This window comes from Aquarana catesbeiana, linkage group LG05 (genome assembly GCF_042186555.1).
Source record: "Aquarana catesbeiana isolate 2022-GZ linkage group LG05, ASM4218655v1, whole genome shotgun sequence".
Taxonomy (NCBI): Eukaryota; Metazoa; Chordata; class Amphibia; order Anura; family Ranidae; genus Aquarana; species Aquarana catesbeiana.
This window is the reverse complement of record NC_133328.1, coordinates 449,811,718-449,828,995: the sequence shown is the minus strand read 5'-3', so window position 1 is coordinate 449,828,995 and position 17,278 is coordinate 449,811,718. Positions and strand designations below refer to the sequence as shown.

Sequence of the window (17,278 nt, the reverse complement as noted above, 5' to 3'; positions counted from 1 at the left end):
GTGTATATTTTTAAGGGGAATCCCATGCTGTTTAGTTATTTTTTTTGTGGGGTTTCTCATTAACATCTATACCAGGTCAGACTTGTAAATTTGTAAATGTCAGTTTTGCTGTAGTAGAGTGTATACCGCATACATATGCACTACTTCACTACTTCATCCTCCAAGCATTGGTTTTAAAGGAATTTTTGTAATATTGCCCTTTAAACTTTAAAACGATCAAACTGAACTTTTAATTTTTTTTTTGCATTAGTAACCAGTTCTAAAGGGGCACAGCTCAGCCCCCCAATCCCTTGCCTAAAATGACCTAGCAATTAGGTGGTCATTGGCTTCCTAATAACAACCAGGAGCCATGAGCAGGTAGCTTTCACATTTATCAGTGGTGGTTATACCTTTGCTAATTGTTTAACTTCCCCCTGCAGCCAGAGGTCCAGCTCAACCAACCTCCAATATAGTTTGGCTGTTCCCCAAACCTCTGAACAAGCAAAATCCGGTCCAAACATGGGTTCCTACCCAACTAGAAGCTCATTCCCTACTTCCCTCTTAGGCAGCTGCCAGAAGAACAGGTGTCCCCATTGGAAAAAAAATCACATGTTTTGGTGCAAACTATGCCATCTTGGATTTCCCATCACTTTGTGTCCTAATGACGGTGGTCACCAGTGCAAATAGAGAAGGTGAATGTACCTAGCAGAGGTAAAGACAGCAATAAAAGCCTGCCATTGGTTCTAATCCTTCCCTACTTCTTTCAGAACTAAAAAAAATATTTGACCATGCACACATTTCATTTTATTGAGCTCATTCAAAACATATATACCCTTCATACATTGGCACAAGGGCTGTCATATTACAAAGGTTTTCATTTATTCTAAGCGTTTATTAGAACAGCACAAGCTTAGATTTTCTTCCAGTTATTGAAGCTATATAGGGCGGTCATTAAATGTCCATTTCAAAATGCACAGTTTGCAGCAAGTTAATGGCATCCTACTTGAACATCATTTCTTGTTGAACATTTATCTAAAGTGACAGTCAAGGCTGTGAAAACAAGATGTAAGCTGTTTGCCTTGATGTATTTTTCCACTACTCTTATGCAATTATTGTGTATGGTGTCCATTTTCTACTAACAAGGATACTTTCTTTCAGGAAGTTAGCACTATCTCTTTAGTGTGGTGACGGTTCATTGCTTAAGGTAAGATAGAATCTACATTGTAATCCTACTCTAAACTTCAGTTTTACTAAATATACTTCAGTGTTTGCCCATAATTATGAACAATAGAAGAAAGAGAAAAGTAAAAAGCAATTGAAAAGAATCTAATGATTTATTTTCTGGGATATTTAATTTGTCTAAAGAAAATAAATGACTCTGCAAATCAACTTTAAAGTCATTTGCATAGGATCTTCATCTTACCCTTGTTAAAAACAATGCTATGTCTTTCTATTTGTTTCAATAGATGCTTCTGTTCCACATACGTATAGGGTGACATTGTGTTTATTATTAATGCTTTACCAAGGTGGTTGCTGTACTGCTTTTTTGTGTTTTAGCCATACATTTCCATGGTTCTAAAATTGCCCATCTTACCACAACACATTTTTGTAAAGTTAGTTACCAAAATGTTATTGATGAGAAGACACGATAAGGTCCCCGCTGAAAATAATTTTGCTATGCCTCACAAATTAAACACTGTAGGTCTAATAACCACTAGTGTATACTAACAAGATAACAAAGAGCCACTAAATCCATTATCACAGTTTGATATGCATGGAATCTCAGAGAGCTGAAGGAGGTTATCTAGTGGCTAGGGGAAATTGCCCAGAAAATTTTAAACTGATAGTTCATGATGGAGTTGGTATTAACATACACATAAAATAGCATCCAGAGGCGATACTGTAATACTGTAACTGTTTTGCTAAAACCTAAAACTTCCAACACATTTTTGTTATATCTTGTGTACATTTGGATACATGTGTATACATGCTTGTGTTGAGACTCAAGAAACCACCATGTGCCAGTTGAAGTGCGTTCCCATTGTTGATGCAGAGCTTTCCCCCAATATTTAAAAAAAAAAAAATAATGTTTAATCAGCTTTATTGAGTTTCCATAGGAAAAAATAAAAATATAGATGTTGATGATAACTATCTTAACCCCCATATAGGTGGGCACTCCTGGTGTCATTGAAATATGTAAATATCTGAAGAATAACAACATAGTAACTATATTAAACCGAGTATATTAAGAGCATCTACCAGTATCATAGGTGGGATGAGTAACAACATCAACATCAATGCAGATGGTAACCATTAAGCCAGTATATAGAAATCTGTAAGGCAACCATCAGTCAAGTAGCATATATACAGAAGAGAGAAGAGATGTACATTATAAAGTAAAGTGGAGAGGAGGAGGAGGAGTTTTTTTTAGATTCCCTATGTTTTTCTTATCATCTTCCAAGCCTACCAAATTGGGCATTTAAAAGGATATAATTATAAAGCATTGAATATGCCTTTCACCGTAAAGAATTTAATATGATATTCACCGTACATTCACTAAAGTAAAGTAAATCTTCCTGGTGCATGTGCGATAAATTGCGATTTATATATAAGCGATTGCTTCGTCACATTTACTGCTTTATAAATATGCCCCAACATGTATGGGAACCTTAAATCAATGTGCAGTATGTTAAGCATCATGCCTCATTGTACACAGTTTTCATAAGCAAATTGTTTTTGCAATGTACTGCAAATGTTTTACCTGGAGATCCTGCTTCACTGTACACAATTTCCTGGAGCAAATATTTATTAATCTATTGTGGATCCTGCCAGTAACAACACTTCCTGTTGCAAGCTGAAAACACAAAGCCAACGCCTTGCAATTGTCAGGCTTCTGTGCAAGGTCCTGTAGTTGGTCATTGGGTTACCTATCCAATAGCCCTCGGATAGGTAACCCAATGACCAACTACAGGACCTTGTGTAGGGTGATGTTGGTGTGTAGGGTAATGTTGGTGTGAAATAGTACATTATGGTATAGTATGAATATGGTTCATAAAAGCACTATATAAAAATGCTTGATTGACTTTTGCTTTATAAACATTCCCATTTCTATTTCCACATCCCTCTGAGGTAGTAACAACCCTAATATACTTTAGAAAATACTGCTATCAATTTGAAATTACACATTCAGTCACCACATAGTTTATCTCTCTGACTTGCCTGTTTCATACATATATTTCATAGACAAAACTCAATCAAACTATAAACTATAAAATGTTATTGCCTCAGAGATTTATTTTTAATAATAATGAAAATCCCTCAAGATAAATAATATTGAGGAAGACAACACTGAGTCAACAGTATAGATTTTTGGAATAAATGTTTTTGCTTATTAAATGTATCATGTACCATATTTTAATAATTGCTATGGAAGTTTGAAATACTGTTTGACTCTGTCAGCTAAATTAAATATTTTGTTTTAATTAGATTACCTAATGATCACATAAATGTTCTCATTTCATTACACTAAAAATACATATCATAAAAGGAGGACAAATTGTTATTTTTTTTTTTATTTCTCAAGTGTTTAAAGTAGAAGAGTAAACTTATCTTCTTAATTCTCCTTGGCAAAATTTGATTTCGATTCCTGAATGGTTACCTGGATAGCAAGTGAATAGAATCTCCTCAGTGGGGATACAAGCAGTACCTCTTCCACAGTTGTTTTTCTGTCAAAGGAAAGATTGCCTTCTGTCCAGTCATTGGACAGGAAAGGAATGAAGATTAACCCACAAGGGACAGCAAATAAAACATTAGAGAGGTTCTAACCCTTTCCACTATAACCCCTGTAGAGAGTCAGCCTGGGGCAGGGTTAAGAAGGGGTTATTGGAAGAGGACAGGTACTTCCCATTCAGACCTGCTTATTGCCAGCTGGGCTGTAAAGTGTCAGAGGGGGGGCTGTTTGACTAGGAGTGAGAGACACAGCAGCGCGCTGTGCGAAAAGATTCTTTGCTGGATTATGTACCTGCTGGGGTGAGCAAAACCTTACCAGAAACTGTAGCTCTGGCTAGAGGTGTGTACTTTATCTATATATCAGCCTGTTGGCTGCAGAGACTTAACTTTAACCTCATATGCATCTGTGTTACAAGACAATCCTGTTGTTTCTTTTGCTTGGCTTACCTATTGCTGAATAAAGCTACTTTTATTTTTATCGCACTGTCTCTGAGCCAGTTGTACACCCCTCTGATCCCTTACACCCCCAAATCGATGGAACACTAATATAAAGAGATGTATTTACTGTGTTGAGAAAATGGTAGGAAATGAATTGTCATCTACATGGCCCCGATGCCTCTGATTCAGTATTTGTATGCCCTAATAAGCAGAGCCAGTATAAAGTGGAATTACACTGCATCTGAGCACCAAAATATGCTATTTCATGTTTAGTATTCAAACCAAATTAGCCCATCCATCCATATCTCCATGCTTTATTTTGCTGAGAAATCACTTAAAAAGCACCTTTTTTTTCTTGCATTTCTAACCTTGGCCATCTTGAGTAAGGGCAGATGATTCATGTAGCATTTACTTCATGGAATCCATCTGCCCTTAGCTCAGGCATGCAGGCAGGGGGGGTGCTTAGCTGAGAAAACACTTCCTCCCCTCCTGCCCTCCTGGAGACTGCTGGGATGTAGGACATTCATTGCCTAGGCTTGGAAACCAGGAAGTAACTAAAAAAAAAAGGTTGAAACAAGTAAATATGATATACCTTCCTCTCTATTTACTAATGCTAGCAGCATATGGATTTAAAATAGTCAAAGATCTCTCTCCTCTTAACACCGCTCAATCCCTTCATGTCTGAAACCTCTATAAACATAAACATTGCCTGGTCTCCTCAGTCTCTCCCTTGATTTCCTTTTTAAGAGAACTTAGGTTTACTTCTGCCTTTCCTTTGTCTGGTAGCGTCTTTTGATGGAATAAACTACCCTTTCTGTCCTTCAAGATAATACCATGTAACATATGCTTGCCTTCAAACCCTTAAAGTGGTTGTAAAGGTAAAAGTTTTTTTACCTTAATGCATTCTCTCCATTAACTTAAAAACCTTTTAATGGTAGAACACCCCCCAGCCCCCTCCTAAATACTCACCTGAATCTGATCTTGATCCAGCACTGTGCACCCGCTGCAGTCAGTCAAAACCTGTAAGCAGGGAGTTGGAGCGCGGGCTGAGCAGACTGTGTGTCTGAATAGACGCAAACAACCCGGCTCAGGAGCGAGGCTACTTGAGTGCCCTCATAGAAAGGGGCATCCTTTGGTGGCCACTTGGTGGGAGGTAGGAGCGCCGGCAGGGGACCCCAGAAAAGGAAGCTCGAGGCTGCTCTGGACCGAGGCTGTCCATTGCACAGAGCCAGTAAGTGTGATATGTTTGTCATTTTTAAAACATAAGGGGATTCCACATGAAGAAATGCTCCAATATATTCAAATCAGACACTTTTTTGATTCTCACTACTTTTCCCCACCAGTAAACCTACCACTTATGGAAAAAAAATATGTCAGGCCCCCCGCCACTAAATATTTCCAGAGGTTTCACGTGCCTGTTTTCATTGTTGTGCTTCTCTTGGCTCTTGGCTCTATGGTATCCTACATATTGTGTTTTGGGGCTGTGAGAGAGTGGGACCTATATGTCATAAGATTTTAAAAATCTCCTCTCAAATGGTGGACACTTCATTACACTCACTATACCTATGTGCATGTTGTATGCTCCAATACCTGATGTTTCCTATCCCCAAGAAAAATGAATCCATATTATATGTGCAGCCACACATTGGGCAATAGCTTTAAACTGGATGTCTCCCACCATTATTCTCTCACAAAGTATTGACAGAATAGATGCTATAATGTTAATGGAGAGATTTTTTACACTCTTTTTCAATACAATGGCCTAGGGATGAGCCGAACACCCCCCCCCGGTTCAGTTCGCACCAGAACCTGCGAACGGACCGAAAATTTGCACGAACGTTAGAACCCCATTAACGTCTATGGGACTCGAACGTTCGAAATCAAAAGTGCTCATTTTAAAGGCTAATTTGCATGGTATTGTCCTAAAAAGTGTGTGGGGACCCGGATCCTACCCCAGGGGACATGTATCAATGCAAAAAAAACTTTTAAAAACGGCCGTTTTTTCGGGAGCAGTGATTTTAATGATGCTTAAAGTAGAAAAAAAAAAAAAGTGAAATATTCCTTTAAATATCGTACCTGGGGTGTGTCTATAGTATGCCTGTAAAGTGGCGCATGTTTCCCGTGTTTAGAACAGTCCCTGCACAAAATGTCATTTTTAAAGGAAAAAATCTCATTTAAAACTGCTTGCAGGTTTAATGTAATGTCGGGTCCTGGCAATATGGATGAAAATCAGTGAGACAAACGGCATGGGTACCCCCCAGTCCATTACCAGGCCCTTTGGGTCTTGTATGGATATTAAGGGGAACCCCGCACCCAAATTAAAATAAGGAAAGGTGTGGGGCCACCAGGCCCTATATACTCTGAACAGCAGTATACAGGCGGTGCAAACAAGACAGGGACTGTAGGTTTGTTGTTAAGTAGAATCTGTTTGTAATTTTTAACGGGTACATTTTTAACATGTTTAGCTCCAGCCAAAAAATCTTTTTTAAGCTTTTTGGAAAACATAGGGAAGGGTTATCACCCCTGTGACATTTGTTTTGCTGTCTTTCCTCCTCTTTAGAAGATTTCACCTCACTTTTTGTCCCAATGACAAATGTTTTTTGAAAATGTGGGTTTTTTTGTGGAACAAGGATTGGAAAGCACCAGTGGAAAGGAGAAATGTTTTTCCCATATTAACTCTTACAGGAGAGAATTTCCCTACCTAGGGGTAGATTTCATCTCACTTCCTGTTGTCTCCTTCCGTTTGCAAGTAGGAGTCGTTTGTAAGTTAGATGTTTGAAAGTAGGGGCCTGCCCTATATACTCAGCAGAAATTTGGGCCTTAGGTGTTGTTGTGGCCACAACACTGTAAGCCCTCACAGGGCCCTGCTGTGAAATATTAGATCAAGAATTGTAATTACATGCCCCTGTTGAACAAGGGCAGAAAAATTGGACCTTTGGTGGTGGTGGTGGTGGTGGTGGTGCCACAACACTGTAAGTCCTCACTCGCTCTTGGTGGGTGCAGAAATGGGCCCTGCTGTGAAATATTAAATCAAGAATTGTAATTACATGCCCCTGTTGAACAAGGGCAGAAAAATTGGGCCTTTGGTGGTGGTGGTGGTGGTGCCACAACACTGTAAGTCCTCACTTGCTCTTGGTGGGTGCAGAAATGGGCCCTGCTGTGAAATATTAGATCAAGAATTGTAATTACATGCCCCTGTTGAACAAGGGCTGAAAAATTGTGCCTTTGGTGGTGGTGGTGGTGCCACAACACTGTAAGTCCTCACTCGCTCTTGGTGGGTGCAGAAATGGGCCCTGCTGTGAAATATTAGATCAAGAATTGTAATTGCATGCCCCTGTTGAACAAGGGCAGAAAAATTGGGCCTTTGGTGGTGGTGGTGCTGGTGCCACAACACTGTAAGTCCTCACTCGCTCTTGGTGGGTGCCGAAATGGACCCTGCTGTGAAATATTAGATCAAGAATTGTAATTACATGCCCCTGTTGAACAGGGGCTGAAAAATTAGGCCTTAGGCACTGGTGCTGGTGCCACAACACTGCAACCCCTCACAGATACTCTAGTTGGAACGCAGAAATGAGCCCTGCTGCAAAGTATTGCATCAAAAATTGTAATAACACGCCCCTGTTAAACAGGGGCTGAAAAATTAGGCCTTAGGCACTGGTGCTGGTGCCACAACACTGCAACCCCTCACAGATACTCTAGTTGGAACGCAGAAATGAGCCCTGCTGCAAAGTATTGCATCTAAAATTGTAATTACAGGCCCCTGTTAAACAGGGGCTGAAAAATTAGGCCTTAGGCACTTGTGCTGGTGCCACAACACTGCAACCCCTCACAGATACTCTAGTTGGAACGCAGAAATGAGCCCTGCTGCAAAGTATTGTATCCAAAATTGTAATTACAGGCCCCTGTTAAACAGGGGCTGAAAAATTGGGCCTTAGGCACTGGTGCTGATTACACAACACTGCAACCTTTCACAGATACTCTAGTTGGAACGCAGAAATGAGCCCTGCTGCAAAGTATTGCATCAAAAATTGTAATTACATGCCCCTGTTAAACAGGGGCTGAAAAATTGGGCCTTAGGCACTGGTGCTGGTGCCACAACAGTGCAACCCTTCACAGATACTCTAGTTGTAATGCAGAAACGAGCCCTGCTGCAAAGTATTGCATAAAAAATTGTAATTACACGCCCCTGTTAAACAGGGGCTGAAAAATTGGGCCTTAGGCACTGGTGGTGGCGCCCAGAACCAAAAATGTTCTTACAAGCTATCAGCGTGATGATTGAGGAGGAAGAGGATAATTACTCAGGGATAGTCACTCAGCATCAGCATAGGCAGTCTTTGAAGGGATCTGAGATTTCAAAAAAAATTATTTGGTTACATCAGCATCAGGTACTTGGTAGCTGGTGGTGATCCAAGACTGATTCATTTTTATGAAGGTCAGTCGATCGACCGAGTCGGTGGACAGACGCACCCTGTGATTGGTTACAAAGCCTCCAGCAGCACTGAATGTGCGTTCCGAAAGAACGCTGGATGCAGGACAGGCCAGTAGCTCAATTGCATACTGTGCAAGCTCTGGCCAGTGATCCATCCTCAAGACCCAGTAACCCAGAGGATTTTCGGTGGGAAAGGTGTCCAAGTCAGATCTTGCCCCTAGGTATTCCTGCACCATGTAAAACAGACGCTGGCGATAGTTGCTGGAACCGATCATACCTTGGGGCTGCGGACCAAAAAAATTGTCTGAACACATCAGTCAGACGGTCACCTTCTCCACCGCTCCTTCTTTGACTGACCGAAGCCTCAGCAACACTTTGTCCAGAAACAGGAGTTTGTAACCTCCCAGTCTCTGGGAACGCGTTGCACAGACCTTTCTGCAAGGCCTCCCAAAGATGTTTCATCCTCTGCTCCCTCTGCGATGGCAAGATAAGGTCCGCAACCTTACCCTTGTAACGTGGATCAAGGAGGGTTGCCAGCCAGTATTGGTCCTTCTCCTTGATACCACGAATACGAGGATCCTTACGCAGGCTTTGCAGGATCAGGGAGGCCATGCAGCGTAGGTTTGCTGAGGCATTCGGTCCGGAGTCCTCTGGGTCACTAAGGACGACATGGTCCGCAGCCACCTCCTCCCAGCCACGTACAAGTCCATGTGTTTCTTGGGACTGATCCCTTAAAGACTGCTGCTGATGCTGTGTGCCAGACTCCACCTCCATACTGACACAATCTTCCTCCTCCTCCTCCTCTTCCTGTGTGATCGGCGGGCACGCAGGAACACTGTCTGGATAAAGGGGGCCTTGAGAGCTAGGGAAGTCCTCCTCTTCCTGCCTCTGTTCTGCCTCAAGTGCCCTGTCCATTATTCTACGCAGCGTGTGCTCCAACAGGTGGACAAGGGGGACAGTGTCACTGATGCATGCACTGTCACTGCTCATCATCCTCGTGGCCTCCTCAAATGGTGACAGGACAGTGCATGCATCCCTGATTATGGCCCACTGGCGTGGGGAAAAAAAACCAAGCTCCCCTGACCCTGTCCTGGTGCCATAGTCGCACAGGTACTCATTGATGGCCCTCTGCTGCGTGTGCAGCTGCTGCAGCATGGCCAACATTGAGTTCCACCTGGTGGGCATGTCACAGATTAGGCGGTTCTTGGGCAGGTTAAACTCCTTTTGGAGGTCCGTCAGCCGAGCACTGGCATTATATGATGGGCAGAAATGCACACAAACTTTCCTGGCCTGCCTCAGGACATCCTGTAAGCCCGGGTACCTGCCCAAGAACCGCTGCACCACCAAGTTAAGGACGTGAGCCAAACAGGGCACATGGGTCATTTGTCCCTGTTGGAGGGCAGAGAGGAGTTTGGTGCCATTGTCGCAAACCACCATTCCTACCTTAAGTTGGCGTGGCATCAACCACCTCTGAACCTGCCCCTGCAGAGCTGACAGAACCTCTGCCCCAGTGTGGCTCCTGTCCCCCAAGCACACCAGCTCAAGCACCGCATGGCATCTTTTGGCCTGCGTACTTGCGTAGCCCCTTGAACGGCTATGGAGCACCGCTGGTTCCGAGGACAAAGCACAGGAAGAGGCCATGGAGGAAGAAGAAGAGGAGGGGTGGAGGAGAGAGGTGTGTCACAATCATTAGCATTTTGGAGGCGTGGTGGCGGAACAACCTCTAACACTACTGCACCTTGTCCTGCATCCTTCCCAGCTGCCAGCAGAGTCACCCAATGCGCCGTGAAACTTAGGTAAGGTCCCTGTCCATGCCTGCTGGACCATGAGTCAGCGGTAATATGCACCTTACCGCTGACCGCCCTGTCCAGCGAGGCATGGACATTGCCTTCCACATGCCGGTAGAGAGCCGGAATCGCCTTCCATGAGAAAAAGTGGCGTTTGGGTACCTGCCACTGAGGAACCGCACATTCCACAAACTCACGGAAGGGGGCAGAGTCTACCAACTGAAAAGGCAGCAGTTGAAGTGCTAGCAATTTTGCCAAGCTAGCATTCAACCGCTGGGCATGTGGATGGCTGGGAGCAAACTTCTTTCGGCGGTGCAGCAGCTGGGGCAGGGAAATTTGCCTGGTACAATCTGACGTCGGTGTACCAAAAGCAGATTGCCCACAAGTACTTGGCTGTGACACACCTAATTCTACACCTTCATTCCTCTCAGTGCAGGTCTCAGAGAGGACTGAAGGTATAGTGGGGTTGGAGATCTCAGCTGATGAGGAGCAAGGAGAGGTCCTCTTTGTTCTTTGGTGTGGGTCTTTTAGATACGCTTGCCAATGAACTGCATGGCAGGTCAACATATATCTAGTCAAGCATGTGGTACCCAAGCGGGAGATGTTTTGACCACGCGAGATACGCTTGAGACATATGTTGCAAATAGCAGCGGTGCGATCTGATGCACTCGTCTCAAAAAAGGCCCACACCAAAGAACTTTTTGAATAACGCGCAGAGACTGCAGCGCCCTGCACATGTGGAGCTTTGGGGTGTGATGCAGTCAAGGTGCTGCCCTTAGGCTGGCCCCTGGAGGGCATCCTGCCTCATTGGTGATGTGCCACCTCCTCCTCCTCCTCTCTCCTATCAGGCACCCACGTTGAGTCAGTGACCTCATCATCCCCTCCCTCCTCATCACTGGAGCAAACCTGGCAGTATGCTGCAGCAGGGGGAGCATGACTGCCAGATTGCTGTCCTTCTTGGGCACCCCCTCTGTCCGTGCTCACGTTACTGCCTTCATCGAGCTCAGTATCATCATCAGAGCCTTCCAAACGCTGGACATCCTCCTGGAGCATGTACCCAACACTGTGGTCAAACAGTTCGAGGGACTCCTCAGGAGGACATAGTGGGGCTAGGGAAGGAGTCACTGATGACATTGATCCAAGGGAAGAGGCCGCTGCTTTGCCAGACAAAGTACCCTGGGCATGGGTGAAAGAGGATGAGGAGGATGAGGACGGCTTGGTCATCCACTCGACCAAGTCTTCCGCATGTTGTGGCTCAACACGGCCAGCTGCCGAAAAAAAAGCCCAAGCGTGTCCCACGGCCACATGCTGATGAGGATGCACCGTCTCCATGACCAGCACTAGACACAGAGCCTGCTTGCCCTCTCTTATTGGCTTGTGACTGTCTGCCTCTCCTTCTTGGCCTTCCAGACATACTAATGGCCTGTAGCTGCACTAAGCTGGGATATATATATATATATATATATATATATATATATATATATATATATATATATATATGTGTATATATATATATATGTACTGATACTGCAGCTAGCAAAATCAACTGCCTGCCTGTAGTATGAGAACACCACCAACCTTCTACAGGTAGCTTTAGCTGAACACTGTGCAGAGCTCGCAAAAAACTAACTTGTAGCTTTTTTAGCTGCCTGCGGTAGTGATAGGATCAGGAAAACACCACCAACCTTCTACAGGTAGCTTTAGGTGAACAATGTGCAGAGCTCACAAAAAAATAACTTGTAGGTTTAGCTGAACACTGTGAGGAGGACGCACCACACTAACTTGTAGTTTTAGCTGAACACTGTGAGCAGGACGCACCGCACTAACTTGTAGGTTTAGCTGAACACTGTGAGGTGGACGCACCACACTAACTTGTAGGTTTAGATGAACACTGTCAGTAGGACGCACCCCACTAACTTGTAGTTTTAGCTGAACACTGTGAGCAGGACGCACTGCACTAACTGTAAATAGACTAGCTGCCTGACTGTGGTACTAATAGAATCAAAAGAACACCAGCAATTTTCTTCAGGTAGCTGTAAAAACTGTAACAAGACAAGCCTGCCTGTCAGTAAGAAGATAACAGGAACGGATCTAGCTGAACACTGTGAGCAGGACGCACTGCACTAACTTGTAGCTTTAGATGAACACTGTGCAGAGGTCTCACTACACTAACTTGTAGGTTTAGCTGAACACTGTGAGGTGGATGCACCGCACTAACTTGTAGTTTTAGCTGAACACTGTGAGCAAGACGCACCGCACTAACTTGTAGGTTTAGCTGAACACTGTGAGGTGGACGCACCACACTAACTTGTAGTTTTAGCTGAACACTGTAAGCAGGACACACCGCACTAACTTCTAGGTTTAGCTGAACACTGTGAGCAGGACGCACTGCACCAACTGTAGCTTTAGATGAACACTGTGCAGAGGTCTCACTACACTAACTTGTAGGTTTAGCTGAACACTGTGAGCAGGATGCACAGCACTAACTTGTAGTTTTAGCTGAACACTGTGAGCAGGATGCACCGCACTAACTTCTAGGTTTAGCTGAACACTGTGAGGTGGACGCACCACACTAACTTGTAGTTTTAGGTGAACACTGTGAGCAGGACGCACTGCACTAACTTGTAGGTTTAGCTGAACACTGTGGGGTGGACGCACCACACTAACTTGTAGTTTTAGCTGAACACTGTGAGCAGGATGCACTGCACTAACTTGTAGCTTTAGATGAACACTGTGCAGAGGTCTCACTACACTAACTTGTAGGTTTAGCTGAACACTGTGAGCAGGACGCACCGCACTAACTTCTAGGTTTAGCTGAACACTGTGAGGTGGACGCACCGCACTAACTTGTAGTTTTAGCTGAACACTGTGAGCAGAACGCACCGCACTAATTTGTAGGTTTAGCTGAACACTGTGAGGTGGACGCACCACACTAACTTGTAGGTTTAGCTGAACACTGTGAGCAGGACGCACCCCACTAACTTGTAGGTTTAGCTGAACACTGTGAGCAGGATGCACCCCACTAACTTGTAGTTTTAGCTGAACACTGTGAGCAGGACGCACTGCACTAGATGTAAATAGTCTAGCTGCCTGACTGTGGTACTAATGGGATCAAAAGAACACCAGCAATTTTCTTCAGGTAGCTGTAAATACTGTAACAAGAAAAGCCTGCCTGTCAGTAAGAAGATAACAGGAACAGATCTAGCTGAACTGTGAGCAGGACGCACTGCACTAACTTATAGCTTTAGATGAACACTGTGCAGAGGTCTCACTACACTAACTTGTAGGTTTAGCTGAACACTGTGAGCAGGACGCACAGCGCTAACTTGTAGTTTTAGCTGAACACTGTGAGCAGGACGCACCGCACTAACTTCTAGGTTTAGCTGAACACTGTGAGGTGGACGCACCGCACTAACTTGTAGTTTTAGCTGAACACTGTGAGCAGGACGCACCGCACTAATTTGTAGGTTTAGCTGAACACTGTGAGGTGGATGCACCACACTAACTTGTAGGTTTAGCTGAACACTGTGAGCAGGACGCACCCCACTAACTTGTAGGTTTAGCTGAACACTGTGAGCAGGACGCACCCCACTAACTTGTAGTTTTAGCTGAACACTGTGAGCAGGACGCACTGCACTAACTGTAAATAGTCTAGCTGTCTGACTGTGGTACTAATAGGATCAAAAGAACACCAGCAATTTTCTTCAGGTAGCTGTAAATAGTGTAACAAGACAAGCCTGCCTGTCAGTAAGAAGATAACAGGAACAGATCTAGCTAAACTGAATACAGTGTATATATATATATATATATATATATATATATATATATATATATATATATATATATATGCAACACCTGGGATGCATATATATACACAATACAAGTGCAGCTAACTGACTGACTGTTCTGCCTAATCTATCTAACTCAAATCAAATGACACTGTCTGTCTCTCTCTCTCTCTATCTATGAATGCCGGAACACACACTACACAGGGCCGCCATGCAGGCGGCCTTATATAGTGTGGGGCGTGTACTAAATCCCCTGAGCCATAATTGGCCAAAGCCTCCTTGGCTTTGGCCAATTACAGCTCTCTGTTCAGACGGCGCTGTGATTGGCCAAGCATGCGGGTCATAGTGCATGCTTGGCCAATCATCAGCCAGCAATGCACTGCGATGCCGCAGTGAATTATGGGCCGTGACGCGCCACACGAATTTGGCGCGAACGGCCCATATCATTCGCAATTCGGTGAACGGGCGAACAGACGATGTTCGAGTCGAACATGGGTTCGACGCGAACATGAAGCTCATCCCTACAATGGCCCTTTTCTCTGATAAATGGGATATATGGACTGATTCAATGTACAACCCCATATAAAGATTTACTACTCATTTTGAGATATGTTTATTTAATTTATTTTTATTTTGTTTGTTCTCTCTTTTTGACGTTGGTATCTGTCATGAATCTGCAGTAATGATTCATGCCCTGTCTGCTTACCTCTCTGCTTGTGTTCAGCTTAGAGACCATGCGCTTCTCACCTGTGTGTTTAGGTAATCTTCCCTCAGCAGGGCTCTACCCCAGCCTCTTGGCTTGTTCTCTTGACTATCCCTGTCTGCTTGATACCCCGACCTTTGGCGTGTTCTCCTGTCTATCCCTGTCTGATCATTGCCCAGACCCTTGGCTTGTCCTCCTGACTATCCCTTGTTGTCCTTGACTGCTGCTTCCTCTCTATCCACCAGTAGTCAACCGTGAGCATAAGCTGGGAGACCCTGGGGGGCCGCAATCTGGAGTCAGCTGCAGCAAATGCCTTCCTCCCCATCAGAGGCCCTGGTGAAAATCTGATGGCTCTTAGACTCTGCGCCCTGGGGAATCTCATGCTCTAGCTCCCAGTGTGATCCGTGTCGGTGTTCTAGTGGACCTGCTTTCCTGAATCACCCAGCGCTCCATCCGCAGCAGTCAGCCGAAGGGTCCATAACCTTAGCAGTGCGTTCCTGACCCTGACAGTGTGCATCTGTCATCTGGCCTCAGGTGACCTGACAGTTTGATCGTGCATGGACCCAGCTGATGCGCCGCTACCCACAGATGATCCATTGCAGGGCATAGTTCGCAGACTCAAAACCCAGGAATCTAATCAGACCCAGGTGATGCGATTCCTCCAGGATTTGGCTTCCCGTTTTGAACAGCTTCAGGCCTCCTTACGACCCCTCGGTTTGACACCCTCAACCGCAATCTGCTGCTGTATCTGTTCCAGTCACAGTTGCAGCTACAAACCCTTTGCATTAACCAGCTCCGTCCCATTACTCTGGGGACTCCAAGGCCTGCAGGGGGGTTCCTTAGCCGGTTTACTATTAATTTCGAACTCCAACCCCAAAACTTCCCGTCTGATTGGACAAAGGTAGCCTATATTATTCCCTCCTGTCTGGCGAGGCTTTAACCTGGGCTGCCCCTCTGTGGGAAAAGAATGATCTAGTGGTTTCTACTCTGTCTAGTTTCTTGAAACTCTTTTGAAACATCTTCAAGGAACCAGGTAGTGTTTCTTCAGTGGCCAGCGCCCTTTTACACCTCCATCAAGAGTCTGCTTCTGTGGGACAGTATGCTCTTCATTTTCGTATACTAACTGCTTAGCTGAGCTGGAACAATGAGGCTTTAGTTGCAACCTTTCTACATGGCTTCTCTGACATAATGCAGGATGAGTTAGGGGGAAGAACCATATCCGCTGATCTGGACGATGTGATCTCCCTGTGTAACCAGATCAATATTCGCTTTCTGGAAAGGACCCTAGAAAAAAGACACCAGCACTCCTTGGTCCTTAGTCAGTCTGAGCTTCCCTCTCTTCGACCCATGGAGCATCCCCTGCCAGATGAGGAACCAATGCAGCTGCGCCGGACCAGGCTATCTCCAGAGAAACATGCTAGGAACAGAACTCTGGGCCTGTGTCTCTATTGTGGGGGCAAAGGTCGTTTTCGTGATACAAGCTCACTTCATCCAGGAAACCCTCAGGTCTAATACATCTGGAAGGTGGAGTATTGGACCCGGAAGTATCACCTTCTCATCTCTAGACATGTGCGGTTCATTTCGTTCCGAATTGAAATTAGGACAAATTTTTGTTTTTTGGAAATTCGGATGTATCCAAATTTCCGAATTGCAATAGTACCGAATTTAAACAGATCTGAAGTAACGAAAAAAAGATTTGGACGGAATTCGAATTCGAATAATTTTCGAATACTTTTCGAATTCAAATAGTTTTTAAATTCGAAAAGTTTTGGAATACGAATAGTTTTCCAATTTCCAAGGACAATAAAATAGAATAGAAGATAAAGGAATAGAATAGAAAAAATAGAATAGAAAATAATATAACAGAAAATAAAAGAATAAAATGATGATAGAGTAAAACAGAAGAGAATAGAATATAAAATAAAAGAACAGAATAGACTATAAAATAATAGAAACAAATAGAATAGATTAACATAGACAATAACCATCTTCTGAAATTTGAATTTCAAATAGAATACATTTGAATTTGAATACATAGGAAAATAATAGAATAGAAAAGAATAAAATAGAAAAAAAGAATAGAATAGACTATAATAGAATAGAAAAGAATAGAATTTAAAAAACAATAGAATTAAATAGAAAGAATATAACCATTTCCCAAAATTCAAATAGAATCAATTCAAATTTGAATAGAATAGAAAAGAACAAAATAGAAAATAACAGAATAGTATAGAAAAAAACAACAGAATAGTATAGAAAGAATATAACCATCTTCTGAAATTTAAATTTTGAATAGAATAAATTTTAATTTAAATAAAAAATAATAGAATAGAAAAGAATAGAATAGAAAAGAAAAAAAATAGAAAAATAATATAATTAAAAAAACAATAGCATAGAATGGAATATAACCATTCCCCAAAATTCA

At 43.5% G+C, this 17,278-nt stretch overlaps 1 protein-coding gene across 1 annotated transcript in view; it reads left to right on the top strand.

Moving 5' to 3' along the window:
- Positions 1 to 1,116: 1,116 nt before the first annotated feature.
- The window catches only part of MC2R (melanocortin 2 receptor), a 38,624-nt gene continuing 22,462 nt past the window's right edge, over positions 1,117 to 17,278 (top strand). The window contains exon 1 of the mRNA XM_073632721.1: positions 1,117 to 1,183. The gene's annotated coding sequence lies outside the window, so the exon portion shown is untranslated. The remainder of the gene's footprint in view (positions 1,184 to 17,278) is intronic.